At 37.0% G+C, this 15,524-nt stretch overlaps 1 protein-coding gene and 1 long non-coding RNA gene across 2 annotated transcripts in view; one reads left to right on the top strand and one right to left on the bottom strand.

Annotated features, from left to right (window-relative positions):
- The window catches only part of LOC131427127 (inactivation-no-after-potential D protein), a 1,657,698-nt gene that overhangs the window by 789,164 nt on the left and 853,010 nt on the right, over window positions 1–15,524 (top strand). The window lies entirely within an intron of this gene.
- Window positions 1,704–5,490, bottom strand: LOC131427134 (uncharacterized). The gene is made up of 3 exons (XR_009229241.1): window positions 2,975–5,490; window positions 2,639–2,844; window positions 1,704–2,579 (listed from the first exon to the last, which is right to left on the bottom strand). It is a non-coding gene; the product is annotated as an uncharacterized LOC131427134 (long non-coding RNA).

Genomic DNA, 15,524 nt, shown 5'->3' with positions numbered 1-15,524 from the left:
TTTTAGTCAAATAAATCATGAAAAAAATCAGCAAAACTGTTATTTATATTTTTTATTGATCAATATTCATGATGATTTCTGTTGAATAGAATCACCAACTCCATTGTGGAAAAATGAAGCTTTTCATACAGCAATCGAATTCTCCATATTTATACATACGATTGGTAGTCCCGACGACTACGAGTATGAGGAGACTCGTAGTAGACTCAGCAAATTATGATAATATTAGTAATAGGCTACGAGAAATAGATTGGCAAGAACTCCTTGGAAATAAAGGAAATGTCAAAATTTCCGTAGATATTTTCTACACACTGCTGTACGATATAATAATTGAAGATGTCCCATTGAAAAAAATTAAACGACAAAATAATTCAAAGTATCCTGTTTGGTATCACGAGCATATTAGTAACCTAAGAAATCGAAAACAAAAAGCTCATAAAAAAACAAAAGAGAAAATAACAGTGAAAATTTATCGAATTACATACACATCTGTTATCTAGGTTTAGCAATTGATACTGCAAACTCGGAACTCAATTTTATGAAAAATTTAGCATTAGATCTTGTAACCCCTTTGTTCTGGCTTTTTAATAATTCACTACAGTCTGGAGTTTTTCCAGATACGTTGAAAAACTCTTTCCGTATACAAATTTTCAAAAATGGTAAAAAAGCAGACTATGGGGGGCCATTCTTTCTTGCATTCCGAAGCTCTTTGAAGCGATAGTTAATGACAAACTGTTTAGTCAAATAAAACATTGAATTACTCACATACAACATGGATTTTTCAAAGGACTTTCCACTACTACTAATTAACTTGAATTCGTCCACTATACCCTGACCGCTATGTACAAGTGAAATCCCATTGAAGCTCTTTATACAGATTTCTGCAAAGCATTCGATCGTGTTGACATACCCATGCTTATGTTCAAATTACAAAAATTGGCAATCTTACCAGGTCTTCTAAAATGGTTGGAATCTTATCTAACAAATCGTCAACAAATTCTAATATTTTAGGATAAAAAGTCGAGCCCCATTCACGTCAGTTCCGGGGTTCCCCAGAGATCTCATTTAGGTCCTCTTTTATTTATCTTGTTTGTTTGCGACATTTCCTTTGTTTTAAAATAAATAAAAATTCTAATACACGCAGACGATATAAAACTATTTATAGAAATAGAGAAAAGTGAGGATGCCAAGCTTTACCAAGAAGAAATTCACATGGTGTAATAAAAGTCTTCTTAAACTAAATGTGAAAAAATGCAGTAGAATAACATTTAGTAAAAAAAAAAACGAAATACACCTGACTTGATACTTACTCTAGGAAGTCAAACAGTCCAAATTGCGAAAGAATTAGGGATTTAGAAATAATTATAGATTTTAAAATGACCTTTGTTGACCATTATAATACAATCATAAACATAGCCAATAACATTAATAAAAACAGAGCAGAGCCAATAACATTCATGAAACGATTTTGTTACTGTTTTCACGATCCATATACAATTAAAACATTATACATTGCCTATTTCCGGTCTCTACTAGAATACTGTAGCTTAGTTTGGTCACCTTACTTGATCACATGGGAAGATCGAATTCGCGGCTACGAAGTTGAGTTTGACAGCTTATGTGTGTGAAGTGGAAATAAACAAGCAAAAGCAAAAAGTGATAAATTTTCAAACGTACCGTTTTCTTCGATATTAGTTTTGCTGTTTGAAATGGTAAGTACCAGTGTTTTTTAAAAACTTTGAAGATACTTAGTTAATGAATATGAAATAATCACTTTGAGTGATGTCTATTTTCTCGTGTAGAAAACAAGTGATCGGTATGTGAGAAAAAGTAAACAGAATTTCTGAACAATATTTATGAAGGAAAATCTACCGCTATTTTTGAAAATTCTATAAATTGCATTAAAACTGCATGTTTTCTACCTGTGGTGCAAATTTTTCGTAGAAGTGTTCATTTTAAATGTGAAAATAAAGCATTTCTCGATTCATCTTTAGGAGCCTTTAGATGATACGTGCACTGTGTTGATGAACTTGTCGGATGTCTTCAACTACGCTGCCGGAGGAAACCGTTCAGTTAGTTGGAATAGATGAGATCTACAATGATGGATTTGTCTTATTCTCGACTTGTATACAGTCATTCTCTCCAACTGTCGAGCCGCACGCAATAAAATTTTGCATTAAAAGTGAGCTTTCTGCTTAGTTATTTTCATGTTCTTTCAAAGCCAGTAAATGAAAACGCAAACATGTGATGGCTGTTTTGAATCATTTATTAAGGTTTTTTTTAATATCCGTATTTGAGATCACAAAATTATTAACATTTTATATGTTACAAAAACTCGACTCTATAGAATAATTAACATTCAAAGAGATTACAGCGAACGGCGTTAAGATATTTCGAACTGATAACATCATGCTTGAGGACATTTGGGATTTATTCATTAGGTATATTCTTTGTCAGATGAATAAATTTAATAAATACATAAGTAAACAAATTGGCGGCACGCATTGAACGACAATCGATAAAAGCAACGGGTGCAGAAGCAGTCCTCAGAATTACTCGTTTAGTTGTGCGGTTTACACCTGGGAACAGAAAACGAACAGTTGTCTGAATTTGAGTTAGAACAATATTTGAAACTTACTTGGGATAACGAAATTTATTGCCAGAGGAATGTTTATTCCATTTCACATGATTAAATCAATATACCCGGTCGATACCTTTTTTTTAGCAATCAAAACATACAATTTGGCTCAACAATTTGCATTTGTTGTTGTTCTCATCAGCATAACAAACACTGTTAGGAAATGTTTTTGCAAGCCCATTCGAGCAACTTTTCAGATACATGATCTACAATATTCAGAGAAAAAAAATTCTTAAATTATTCTCAATTACCTTCTTCTGTATTGTAATGCACTGGGTGCTGCATTAGATTTACTAAGAATAGTTGTTTTATAAAAAAAATCAAATATTTTCTTACCTATGCAGATTACTAGTGCCGGAAGAGAAATCTTTCCCGCTTTTTACTGACGAAATACCAGCTACGATACACCGCACAATATGTTCTAATGACTAAACAGGAATCATTTAAACTTTTTCGTATTTCAACGCACAAAACATCAAATAAGAAAATAGAGAATTAACTAATTTTAATTTAATGAAAAAGTACCCTGCTTTGTTTACATTCACTTCACACACATATTAAACTTTCATAGGTAGCAGCACTGCTCCTTCTAGGTCGCGAATAGAATCAGTTATAAACAATTTTTATTATTTGCACTTCGTAAATTAGGTTGGACAAGACTTACTATAAGGCCCGTTGTATGCTGATCAGTATTCAATCATTAAAAGAACGCAGAGAATTTTCAATGGTCTCATTAGTAAATGACATGGTCTCGAATCGCATAGATTTCAGTCAACTCCTATCCAAACTAAATTTTTATATACCATCTCGGCCTTTAAGAAATCGAAATATTTTTATTACAAACCACCAGCGAACAAACTATGCAAAAACTGGACCAATAAATCTTTTTTTTTTTCGAATTGTAACAGAAAAGTAAAACTTCCCGCAAATGGTGAGAATTGGAGACATAAACAGACATTTTCGAGCATGAATAATACGAAAACAAGAACAACTGTCACTGAAACGGCGATTGACAATTCAGGCACTGTACACACTCACTTTAAAGGCATTATCATCTATGTATTTTAACCAGCCTCAGCCGGTACAGCCAACTATCGGAAAACGGCGGAAGCAAAGATGTACACCTGATATCGTAGAATATAAACCTTCGAACAAATCACATCTTCGAGATTTATCGTACCAATTTATCGAACGAAATAAAGTCAAACTTAACACCAGTTCACCGCGTAGTTAGATAATCGTTACTTCGACCACTCGTACAAACGGGTCTGTTTTGTGTTTGAAAGCTTTTGCTAGGAACATTTGAAACACCTTTCTCTATAAATATCTTCTTAGTAACCTCTGAGTTCCAAAAAGCATATGTGCTCGTAACGTACTTGAATTATCGTTACAGGTGCGTTCCTCGTCACACGCGATCTAAAATACCTTAAGCTTCCATGGTTTTAAACACTTGCTACTCCCTCCTCGTTATAAAAATTCGTATGACAATGATCACCTCTGTATTTGTATCTTTATGATCACCTCTGAACAGCAAGATGTACCTGTGCCAAGTTTGATAGCAATCCGTGCCGAGTTCCGAAGTTATGCCATTACAAACATTTCACCCCACTTTTTGGAGGCACTTACCAAACGGCCCCCCACCCCCTTCCACCCCTCGAATACCTTTATGTTACATCCACACCACCATATAGTCATGTCTAAGGTACTAAACCCGAACTAAAACACCCCCTAAGCTTCGCTCCCCTCATTCTACCACGGGACTACCATAAGGTATTACTTCGGCAGGGGGCCGTGCTGAAACACCACCACTCTTGATTCGCTGGTGCCTCGACTACTCAGGACTGGTCTACGTCGCGAACTACTCGGCTAATCCCCGATGATTGAAGTTTAGCCTACACCGACAGAAAAAATCCCCGACGATGGAAGTTTCCCCGGACCGACGCCGAATCTAGTATTTTGCACGCGGGACACTCGAATGAGTGCCGAGGTCGGTCCTGTAATTTCGGTTGGAGCATGGCTTCCGGTTTACTGGCGCCCCGGCGACTCGATTTCGGTGCTGTGACTTCTACTCGGTTAGTCCCCGGCGGTGCCGAGGTCGGTCCGGCGATTCAGGTTTCAGCCTGGCTTCTTGTTCACCTTTCTTTGTCCATCCGTCCAACCGAACGGATTTTATTTCAACTTTTTTATTTCGACGTAAACGTGCAAGTGGGCACTCTTTTTAAATAGTAATCATTTTTTAACATATCGTCGCGTTAACATGGAGAAGTGCGGAATTAGTAATTATATTGTCTACGACAGCCGCTATCTCTGGAAGTGTCACGGAAAGTGCAATCGGAAATTTCATGCAGCATGCATGGGAGCACAGAAAAACCACGAGGAATTATTAAGGACCTTCATGGTACCTCTGTGTATTGACTGTCGGCAGGAATTTGCCGAAAAAAACTTATCCATCAACAGCAGGAATTGAACCAAACAGTCCGTGCTCAAATTGAAGCAAACCATGCTTTATTCGCACAAATAAAAAGCATGAAAGTATCACACGATGCTCTCGACAGCATGGAATCTCTTTTGCTTGAGCTAGAAACGGAAATAAAAAATGTAAACATCACTACATCCAACGCGTCCAGTAAAGTCATAAATTGCATTTCATCATCTTTAAATGAACGCGACGAAACTTTTTTAGCGGACATAAACACCGCCAACAATCAACTGTCCACTAAGACAGAAGTACACCTTGAAAAAGTATATCCTTTTTCGAAAACAAAATTGACGGCGTGAAAACTACTATAAATGATTAAATAAAAAGTATCGACCCACCATGCAGCATATCATCGAAAGAATTTTTGCTAGGAAAATGCTAGGATGAAAGTGTTAGAAGCGAAGAAGTATTTGGGATTAATGTGGAGTCCTTATACCCATTAACTCCAGCTTTACTTCTGAAGAAATTATTACTCCTAAATATACAGAATTTGAGCATGTATCGGCCAAAGTCTCAATATTGGGAGAAGAACATATTTACTGCTCTGTCTACTTCCCACCCGAAAATGCGAACAAATTCTCTTTTGAATTATTCTTTCAATCCTTAGACACTATTATCACAGACTAACAGACATGACAGTATGAGTAAATTCTAATAAAAATTATTTTTCGTGATGCACCAGTTCCACCTATATTGTACTGCGCGAACTATTCACTATCTGTACACCCCTTGTGTTATGTAAAAGTTTTTTTACCGATCAGCTGCTTGCAGGGATGCCTGATTTCATCAAAATATTTGAAAATGAATCGTCATAATGATTTATTGGATTACGTTGATAATATATATAACTTTTTCTTGGTGTTGGAGGGTAACCATTTATTCGACTCAAATTTGTTCATCTAGACTATTTTTTATTGTGCTGGTAGTTTTCACCCGAAATTAAGTGGCGGCAGACCAGAAGCAAGTAAATATTGTAACAAAACGGGTTCGATTTTTTATTGAGTTGGAGGATAAGAAGTAGGCGCAATTATGTATATAGTTTAGGCAATATCAAAGATAAACTCAAGATAGAGTAGTCTGCGATTTCTTAGGTATCATTTGAATAGGACCCCTCGATGAGCTCGGTTCACTGTCAATTTGAGTATTTTGAAGCAAAACAACAAGTGTCTGATCACTAGATGCGTCGTAACTATGACAATGATTGTTTATGTTTGGAAAAATATCAAGTTACAGTATGAACGATATTGAGAAATTTCGCTTTATATCAGTGATTCTTAGAATAAGAAAGTGAAAACTACTTAGAACCATTGTCTAGAATTTATTTAGTTTGTTATAGCCTCATCCCATGAAGCATCAGTTGTGGCAAGAAATCATTATGTGCTGAATGTAAACATATGTGTGCTTCCTTTCTAACTTGTATTGTTTCCATGGCATTTTGTCGGAACTAGTCGACGCTTGTTAACGGAGGGTCAATAAAATTACATTATTACTGAACCAACTGGTTCACGATTACTGACCCAACATTTTTCAATGAAACGTATGGAACATTGTAATCTTCAGTTTATCTTTGGCAATATGTATTAAATCTGTATCCTGCATGAAATTCGCATGGACGTATACAAATCAATACATTACAGGTAATTCTGTATGAATGGCAACTCTGTTGGTAAATGAAAAAAATAAAGACAGTCTAGATGACAGACATGATGTTTTTGATAGGGTAACGTGGCGCCATCATGAATATTCCAAATAATGGAATATTCGAAATGACCGTTAAAATGATTGAAGAATCAAATTTGAGTGTCCTGTCTGTTAGTCTGTGCTATTATTTCGAATATGGACCCTGAAGTAAAGCTTCATATTTTTGGCGATTTCAATCAACGTAATGCGGACTTCATTTCTGACATTGAAAATGAGTGAATACTTTTTCGACAAAATTTTCAATTTTGGCCTACATCAACTAAACTCCGTAAAAAATCAACAAAACGCATATTTAGACCTATTTTTCACAAATTGCACAGAAGACTTTTGTGTAAATGCATCAAACCTGCTATTATGGAATAATGAAGCATTTCACACTGCAATTGAATATTCATTTTTTTTCACATAATGCATCCCTTCCCTACGACTTGGAATATGAGGAAGTGCCGGAATACAATAAAATTGACTTTGAAGAAGTCAAGTGTAGAATAAGTATAATAAATTGGCGGAACGTACTGAGTATAGAAGAAAATGTCGACGTCGAAGTAAACAAATTCTATAACATTATAAACAAAATATTGGCCGAAACTTTGCCTATGAAAAGAAGAAGAAGAAGAAATAATAACAGCAAATTACCTGTATGGTTCAATCCACAACTAAAACATTTGAGAAATAGAAAACAAAAAGCACACACAACTTATAAACAAGAACAAATCGATGCTCATCTTAAAAATTACTTAAATCTATGCAATAAACTCAAAATATCTATTACCACAGCACATGAAGATTACAACCGCAAAATTGAAAATGAAATAAAGACTTGTCCTAAGAACTTTTTTAACTACACAAAAACTAAACTAAAAAGCAACAATTTTCCATCTCAAATGCACCTCGACGAACATGTATGAAAAAATAGTACAGAAATCTGTAATCAATTTTAACATTTTTTCAAGAAGTATATACACCTTATTCAGAAACTGACCGTGACCATGAATACTTCACTTTCATACCTGCATTTTCCAACTCCATCTCTGTAAACTATCTATCAGAACATTTCGAAAAGTGCTTATATATGCATTAATTATGGTTTCGGCTTTAGCGGTCTGTTAAATAAGAACGGCTGTTTTATACTGCCCGACGTTTCGATTACTGGTTATGGTCTTTTCAAGGGAAACTGTAAGTTTATTGGTTATAAAAGATATTACAAAAATATTAAAAAACTTTGTGTTAACTCACTATTTTATCGTTCCTCGTCTAAAAATCGTATGCCCACGAACGGTTGTTTACATAATAACAAAGCTTCTTTCGTCACTTTTCTAAAATATACAAAAAATATATGTGCGATCACAAAAACCTGTTAATTTACAATCATTAAAATATTTTAGTTAAACTGATTTCTTACGTTGCACTTTTAACGTTTGTTTTAAACATTAGCCTGTTTTACCACTATGCACTACCTAGCGTTACATTCAAAGATGGTGGGTACATGATGAGATGGTGCTGAATTCAGTGAACTTATTTGCGTGACTGAGCTTGAGCGAGAATGGTGAGACGATAGTTTATTATTCTGTTGTGCTTTTGATCTAGATGTCTTAGAGTGGGTAGTTTTAACTGTGTGGAGTACGCCTGCGTATGTAGTACTTAAACCGTCTATGTCTGTGCGGTGATTGATAGTGTTAGGAGTGTTTACAATATGACACATTTCTAGTATGGGTAAAGAAGTGGATTTGAAACTACGATCTATGATTTTAGTCTGACTTAAATCAAAATTATGTTGGTACCGTATGACATGATCTACCAGTGCGGTTTTTTCTTTTAATTTTGCTATTTTGTTATTTCGCTATCTATGTCTCCAGGTCTGTCTGACATTAGTTTTAAGTATTTGGTTATATTTGATTTATGTCCACTGAGCCGCACTTTTAGTTGATTTGAAGTCATTCCTATGTAACATTTATCGCACGTCTTGCACGGAATGCTGTAGATGACACGTGCCTGTTGGAGTGTAGGAACTGGATCTTTGATCGGTGGTAAATATTTATTTGTTTTTTTTTTTTCATAAATACGTTTATTTTTTAGGCAGTTTACATAAGTTTTTCTTCGCCGTAGCATCACTTTTACATAATATTCTTATCCTAATTTAATTCTAACATAGTCATAACGTTTTGAATTTATTAAAACATATTCTCTTATAGCTTAAATATCATCTTAGGTAACTCGTCATTAATTATGAAATCTACTCGGAAATATTATTTGAACCAAACGATTACCTTCTATAAATTATAAAATAAGCTGTTATTTTCAGACATTTAGTTGATAATTTCATAAACTGTTTCGAGTTTGTTTGTATCATTACATAATTTTTATTCTAATTTAGCTATTGGTTGAACTCATGGACGCAGCTGGGATCAGAGCTAAGTCTTAAAAGGGGCCTTTATTAAATTGAAACTCCAATTTTCTTTATGAAATGATAAATAAGTTTCATGTATGAAAGGTCACGACAAGCAAGAATGTCTCGAACTGGGATATTGGATAGTCTACCTTGGGTACGCAAAGAATTTATTAGTTGAGATCTGACATCACGATACTCCCCGCATGTCCAAACGACATGATCAATATCCCGATAACCTTCTCCGCAAGCACAATGATTAGTCTCGGAGAGCCCAATTCGAAGGAGATGTGCATCTAACGTGTAGTGATTGGACATGAGTCTGGACATCACACGAATGAAATCCCTACTCACATCCAGTCCCCTGAACCATGCCTTTGTCGATATTTTCGGAATAATTGAGTGCATCCACCGACCCAGATCATCTCTATCCCAAGAAGCTTGCCAGCTGGCAAGTGTTCTTTGGCGAGACGAGCTATAGAATTCGTTGAAAGCAATCGGTCGCTCATAAATTTCACCCTCAATAGCACCACGTTTGGCTAAAATATCGGCTCTTTCATTGCCAGGAATGGAGCAATGAGCCGGGACCCAGACTATAGTGATTAGATAATTATTGTTCAATATGTCGTTCAGGCACTGTTTTATTTTGCCCAGGAAAAACGGTTCAGTCTTGCCAGTCATGTTTGAGCGAATGGCTTCAACTGCACTCAGACTATCTGTGAAGAGGAAATAATGGTTTGGAGATAATGTGACGATTACACTCAAACTATAATGAACTGCTGCTAGCTCTGCTATATAAACAGATGCAGGTTCTTGAAGCCTAAATGAGGCCGAAACATTATTGTTGAACATACCAAACCCTGTCGCTTCTTCAATTCGCGATCCGTCCGTGTAAAACATTTTCTCAGAGTCAATATGCCTGAACTTACTTGAAAATATTTTTGGGATTTCCGTCGAGCGTAGATGATCCGGGATTCCACGCACTTCGCGCTGCATGGATGTATCGAAAAATAAAGTTGAGTCAGGGGCACTTAGGATGCTGACACGGATAGGAATATATCTTGAAGGGTTGATTTCCTGTGACATATGGTTAAAATATACTGTCATGAATTTTGTTTGAGATCGAAGCTCGACTAGTCGTTCGAAATTATTAATTACCATGGGATTCAGCACCTCACATCTTATTAGCAGGCGTGATGAAAGCTCCCAAAATCGATCTTTTAATGGAAGAACTCCCGCCAGACTCCCGACACAAACTTCAAGACTCATTGTATGTGTCGAATGCATGCAGCCTAAGTCAATTCGCAAACAACGGTACTGAATTCGCTCAAGTTTGACAATATGAGAGTTTGCAGCGGAACGAAAACAAACGCATCCATATTCCATCACTGAAAGTATCGTTGTTTGATACAATTTTATTAGATCTTGCGGGTGAGCACCCCACCAAGATCCTGTTATTGTTCGAAGAAAATTTACTCTTTGTTGGCATTTCGTTATCAGATACCTAATGTGTCCTCCCCACTTGCATTTGGAATCGAACCACACCCCGAGGTATTTAAAAGTTAAAACCTGTTGGATCATTCTTCCCATCATATGGAGCTGAAGCTGCGCGGGATCATGCTTTCTTGAAAAGACGACTAACTCTGTTTTCTCCGCAGAGAATTCGATACCAAGATGAACAGCCCAAACGGACAAGTTATCTAAGGTATCTTGCAATGGTTTATGCAGATCAATAGCTTTGGGTCCAGTAACTGAAACCACGCCATCATCTGCCAATTGTCTTAGTGTACATGTGGTTACAAGACAGCTGTCAGTGTCATTCACGTAAAAATTATAAAGGAGCGGACTGAGGCATGAGCCTTGCGGTAGACCCATGTAGCTAATTCTGAATGTTGTCAAATCGCCATATGAAAAATGCATGCGTTTCTCTGACAAAAGGTTGTGCAAATAATTATTTATAACCGCTGGGAGTCCATGTTGGTGGAGCTTGTCTGAAAGAACATCAATGGAAACTGAATCAAATGCTCCTTTAATGTCTAAAAATACAGATGCCATTTGTTGCTTTTGAGCGAAGGCAATTTGGATGTCAGACGAAAGTAATGCGAAAGTAAAGGGACGAATGATTGCCTTCATTCGTCCCTTTATTTCTACGGAAGCCAAACTGAGTATCTGACAACAAACCGTTCGTCTCGACCCAAGTGTCGAGACGTCGTAGAATAATTTTTTCGAACAATTTTCTGATGCAGGACAACATCGCAATGGGTCTATATGAGTTGTGATTGGAAGCTGGTTTCCCCGGCTTTTGAATGGCGATAACTTTCACTTGTCTCCAGTCAGGTGGAACAATATTTTGCTCAAGAAACCTGTTGAACAATTCCAACAAACGTCTTTTTGCGAGGTCGGGCAGATTCTTCACCAAGTTGAATTTAATTCTGTCCAACCCAGGAGCGTTATTGTTACAAGACAAGAGTGCTATAGAAAATTCCATCATTGAAAATGGGTTATTAATAAAACCATTATTTGGAGAAGATTCCCCTATAATGCTCTGCGTAGGAACAGAATCTGGGCAAACTTTCCTAGCAAAGTCAAATATCCATCGGTTCGAGTATTCATCACTCTCATTGCCCACGTTACGATTCCTCATTCGTCTGGCCGTGTTCCAAAGAGTGCTCATTGAGGTTTCTCTTGACAAACCTTCGACAAAATTTCTCCAATAGCTACATTTTTTGGCTCGAAGTATGCTGTTGTACTTGGTTTCTAAAACCATAAGTTTTTCAAAATTCTGAGGAGTTCCTCCTCCCCGTTTTAGAAACGTCTTGCAAGCATTTTGTTTTGCGAGTTTAGCCTCTGAGCACTCTTTGTCCCACCAGGGGTTGGGAGGCCTTCTGTTAGTCGTTGGCCTAGGAAAGCGTTTAGTTTGGGATTGTTCTGCTGCCTCCAGAATCGAACAAATGAGGAAGTCATATTCTTCAAGTGGAGGGAGCTCTTCCATTGAATTCAAAATACTAGAGATACTACTTTGGTATTTAATCCAGTCGATATTTTTTGTCAAATCATATGGAATACTAGCTGAAGTAGCAATGTAATTGCTATTGCTAATTGAGATGATGATTGGTAAATGATCGCTACCGTGTAAATCAGGCAATATTTTCCAGGTGCAATCTAGTCGAATTGATGATGAGCAAAGAGATAGATCTAATGCACTTGGGCGTGCGGGAGGTCTTGGGATCCGTGTCATGCTACCCATATTTAATACCGTCATGCTAAAATTGTCACAAATGTTTTGTATTAAAGATGATCTGCTATCATTGTAAACGGAACCCCACATCATTCCGTGCGAATTTAAATTCCCCAGAATCAATCGTGGAGCAGGAAGGGCTTCAACCATTTCATTAAGCTGTCGCTGTCCAACTTGTGCTTTTGGAGGAATATAAACCGAAGCTATGCAAATATCTTTGCCTTTAATGTTTATTTGGCAAGCAATAACTTCTATACTAGAAGTTGAAGGGATGTTTAATTTATAAAAGGAATAGCATTTCTTAATTCCCAAAAGCACTCCACCATACGGAGAGTCTCTATCGAAACGTATAATGTAAAAATCATTAAAATTTAAAGCTATGTTTGAAGTAAGCCATGTTTCGCATAAAGCAAATACATCACATTTTTGGCTATGCAATAAAATTTTAAATGAATCAAGTTTTGGCATGATACTTCGACAATTCCACTGCAGGACAGTGATTGTATCATTTGCGGCGGGTGATAAATTATCCATCAAAAGATACAAAACCTGAGACAATTGGCCATTGAGCTGATAACTGCTTCAAAAAATTTCTAGCTATTGGAAGGAATGTCATTATGAGGGTCTTTGAGGGTTCAGATATATTGAATGCAGAGAAAATCCATTCAACAATTTCCGAAAACTTCAGTTGGTGGCTGTGAAATAGAGCCCACAGGATTATTACCTTTTTCTGTGCTAGATCCTGGATTGGTTTGTGAATTTGACAAACCAGGAGGCACAGTCTTTGGTTTTGACTTTTTTTGTTCAACACGGGGATCTTTTTTTGAAGATGAAATTTTAGGTGTCTTTTTTGGTAATTTGGAAGAAGACTTCTTTCTCTTAACTGACCCTTGGGTAGTGATAAACGAATTACCTTCACTATTTTGGTCAGAGTCAGAGTCCTCTGGTTCCTCTAGATTTGAAAACCCGTTTTCGGTTTCCAAAGGGGGGACATCAATGACCGTTTTAAGCATTTCTGCATATGTGCGCTTTGACCGTGCTTTTAAAGAAAGCTTAATTTTGTCTTTGTGTACTTTAAATGCAGTGCATACTGAAATATCCTCATGAGGACTTTCTCCACAATAAATATATTTTTCAATTTCCTTTTTGCAATCATTATCTTTATGAGGCCCTTCACACTTGATACATTTTGGTTTATTACTATAGTAAGTAGCTGTGTGGCCGAATTTTTTGCAGTTCGTACAATTCATTACATTTGGAACAAAAAGCCGAACAGGGAGGCGAATTTTATCGACATAGACATGGGACGGCAACGCAGACCCGGCAAATGTCACTCGAAACGAATGTGATGGGCGATAAACTTTCTTTCCCTCTTCATGAACTACTGAGTACAGTTGTTTGCACTCCAGTATTTTCACACCCTCAAGCATAGAGTTCTTGAAACGACCAACACCATGCTTGAGTAAATCATCTACCGAAAGACTCGCTTCGGTAACAACACCGTCAATTTCGACTTCTTTGGAGGGTATGTAAACTTTATACTCTTTAATGAAATGTTTCGAAGAGACAATATCATTCGCGTGTTTCAAATTATTTACCACAACACGAATTTTATCGTTATTTACTTTTATGATCTCTTTGATTGAAGAGTATCGTGATGTCAAACCTTTATTAATTTGTAAAATGTTTAATGGCTTTGATATACGTCTAAAAAAGACTATCCAAGGCCCAGAAGAACTCTCCTGATATTTTTTCGTTCGTGGGGGTATCGGATTCATGCTAGGATTTACGTCCATGGAATCATCCATCACATTAAAATTTTTAATCAAACTTTAAATAAAAAATGAAACCAACACTACACAGTACTCAATCAAAAGGAAAAGAAAAAACTTCTACCTTGAAATTGTTGTCTATCTCCGTTGCACTGCCGTGTAGATTCTTGTTGCTCTAGATGTTCTTGTTGGATGCTGATTGTTGGATGTGATGCTACTGCTACCTGACATCAAGCACCACTCGATTTCCGATTTACTTTTGTCTTCGCCAGCTGTAACCAGCACAGGTCACCGGTGTATACCTGCGTGTTGTATGGCAGTGGAAAGACCGAGTTGTCTTGTCTCCTTCTTCCTTGTGCTCCGCACCGATATGCTTCTGCACCGAAGTGCCTTCGCACCGGTGTGCCTTTGCACTCTCCTGCTTCTATGTGCCTTTGCACTCTCCTTCTTCGATGTGCCTTTGCACTCTCTTGCTCAGCACTTGTGGCTGTGTATTGTGGCCTGGGTAGAGCTTGGGAAACGCCCTTTGTTGTTTCCTTCACCAGCTTGGCCCAGCACTAGGGCTCTCTTATGCAGCACGACTATACGTTTTAACGGCTGCTGCCAACAGGTCTCTACCTGTAGTTCAACCGTTGTCGTATTTAACGCGTGTAAACTAACCAGCGTTGTTAAACTGTACGCTTCTATACACAACCTTCTCGGTTGAACGGCTATTACTGAATGATGAAATATTTATTTGTTGTATGGATGGTTTTCGGTGCGAGTTTGATGAACGGATAGTCTTTTTTCAAATATGTTGATAGTGCTGTTGTGAGTTGATTGGTATGGGGTATGGATCTATATATGGTATTTCGTTGATCAGTGCTGGAACAGCTGGCTATTTTTGGTTGTGTGGTTATATCGGAGTTAGCAGGAAGGTTTTCATTTAATGAACTGATGATTTGACTGTTGTTCTTTGGTGTAGTGGTTGGTGATGCTTTTTTGCGAATTTTATTTATCAAAGGGTTTATGAGTGATGCGGGATAGTTGTTTTGACGGAGATATTGAAATATGGTGTGCTTCTGTTGGTCCATTGTCTGTGTTGTATCAAGTTTGGTAACTCGTTCAATAAAATTCGTTGCTACGTTCATTTTCATCAGCATCGGGTGGAACGAATGGTAGTTTAGTAGTCGTCCGGATGATATCGGCTTTGAATACCATTTTGTTGATATGGTTTGGTTGTTTTGACGGATTACCAAGGTGTCTAAGAACGGTAGTTTGTTATCACTTTCTTCCTCTAAGGTGAACTGTATATGGGGATTATAGCTGTT

The sequence above is a fragment of the Malaya genurostris genome, chromosome 2 (assembly GCF_030247185.1).
Source record: "Malaya genurostris strain Urasoe2022 chromosome 2, Malgen_1.1, whole genome shotgun sequence".
Lineage (NCBI taxonomy): Eukaryota > Metazoa > Arthropoda > Insecta > Diptera > Culicidae > Malaya > Malaya genurostris.
Note: the sequence above shows the minus strand (reverse complement) of the source record. Positions and strands in the feature narration are given on the sequence as shown.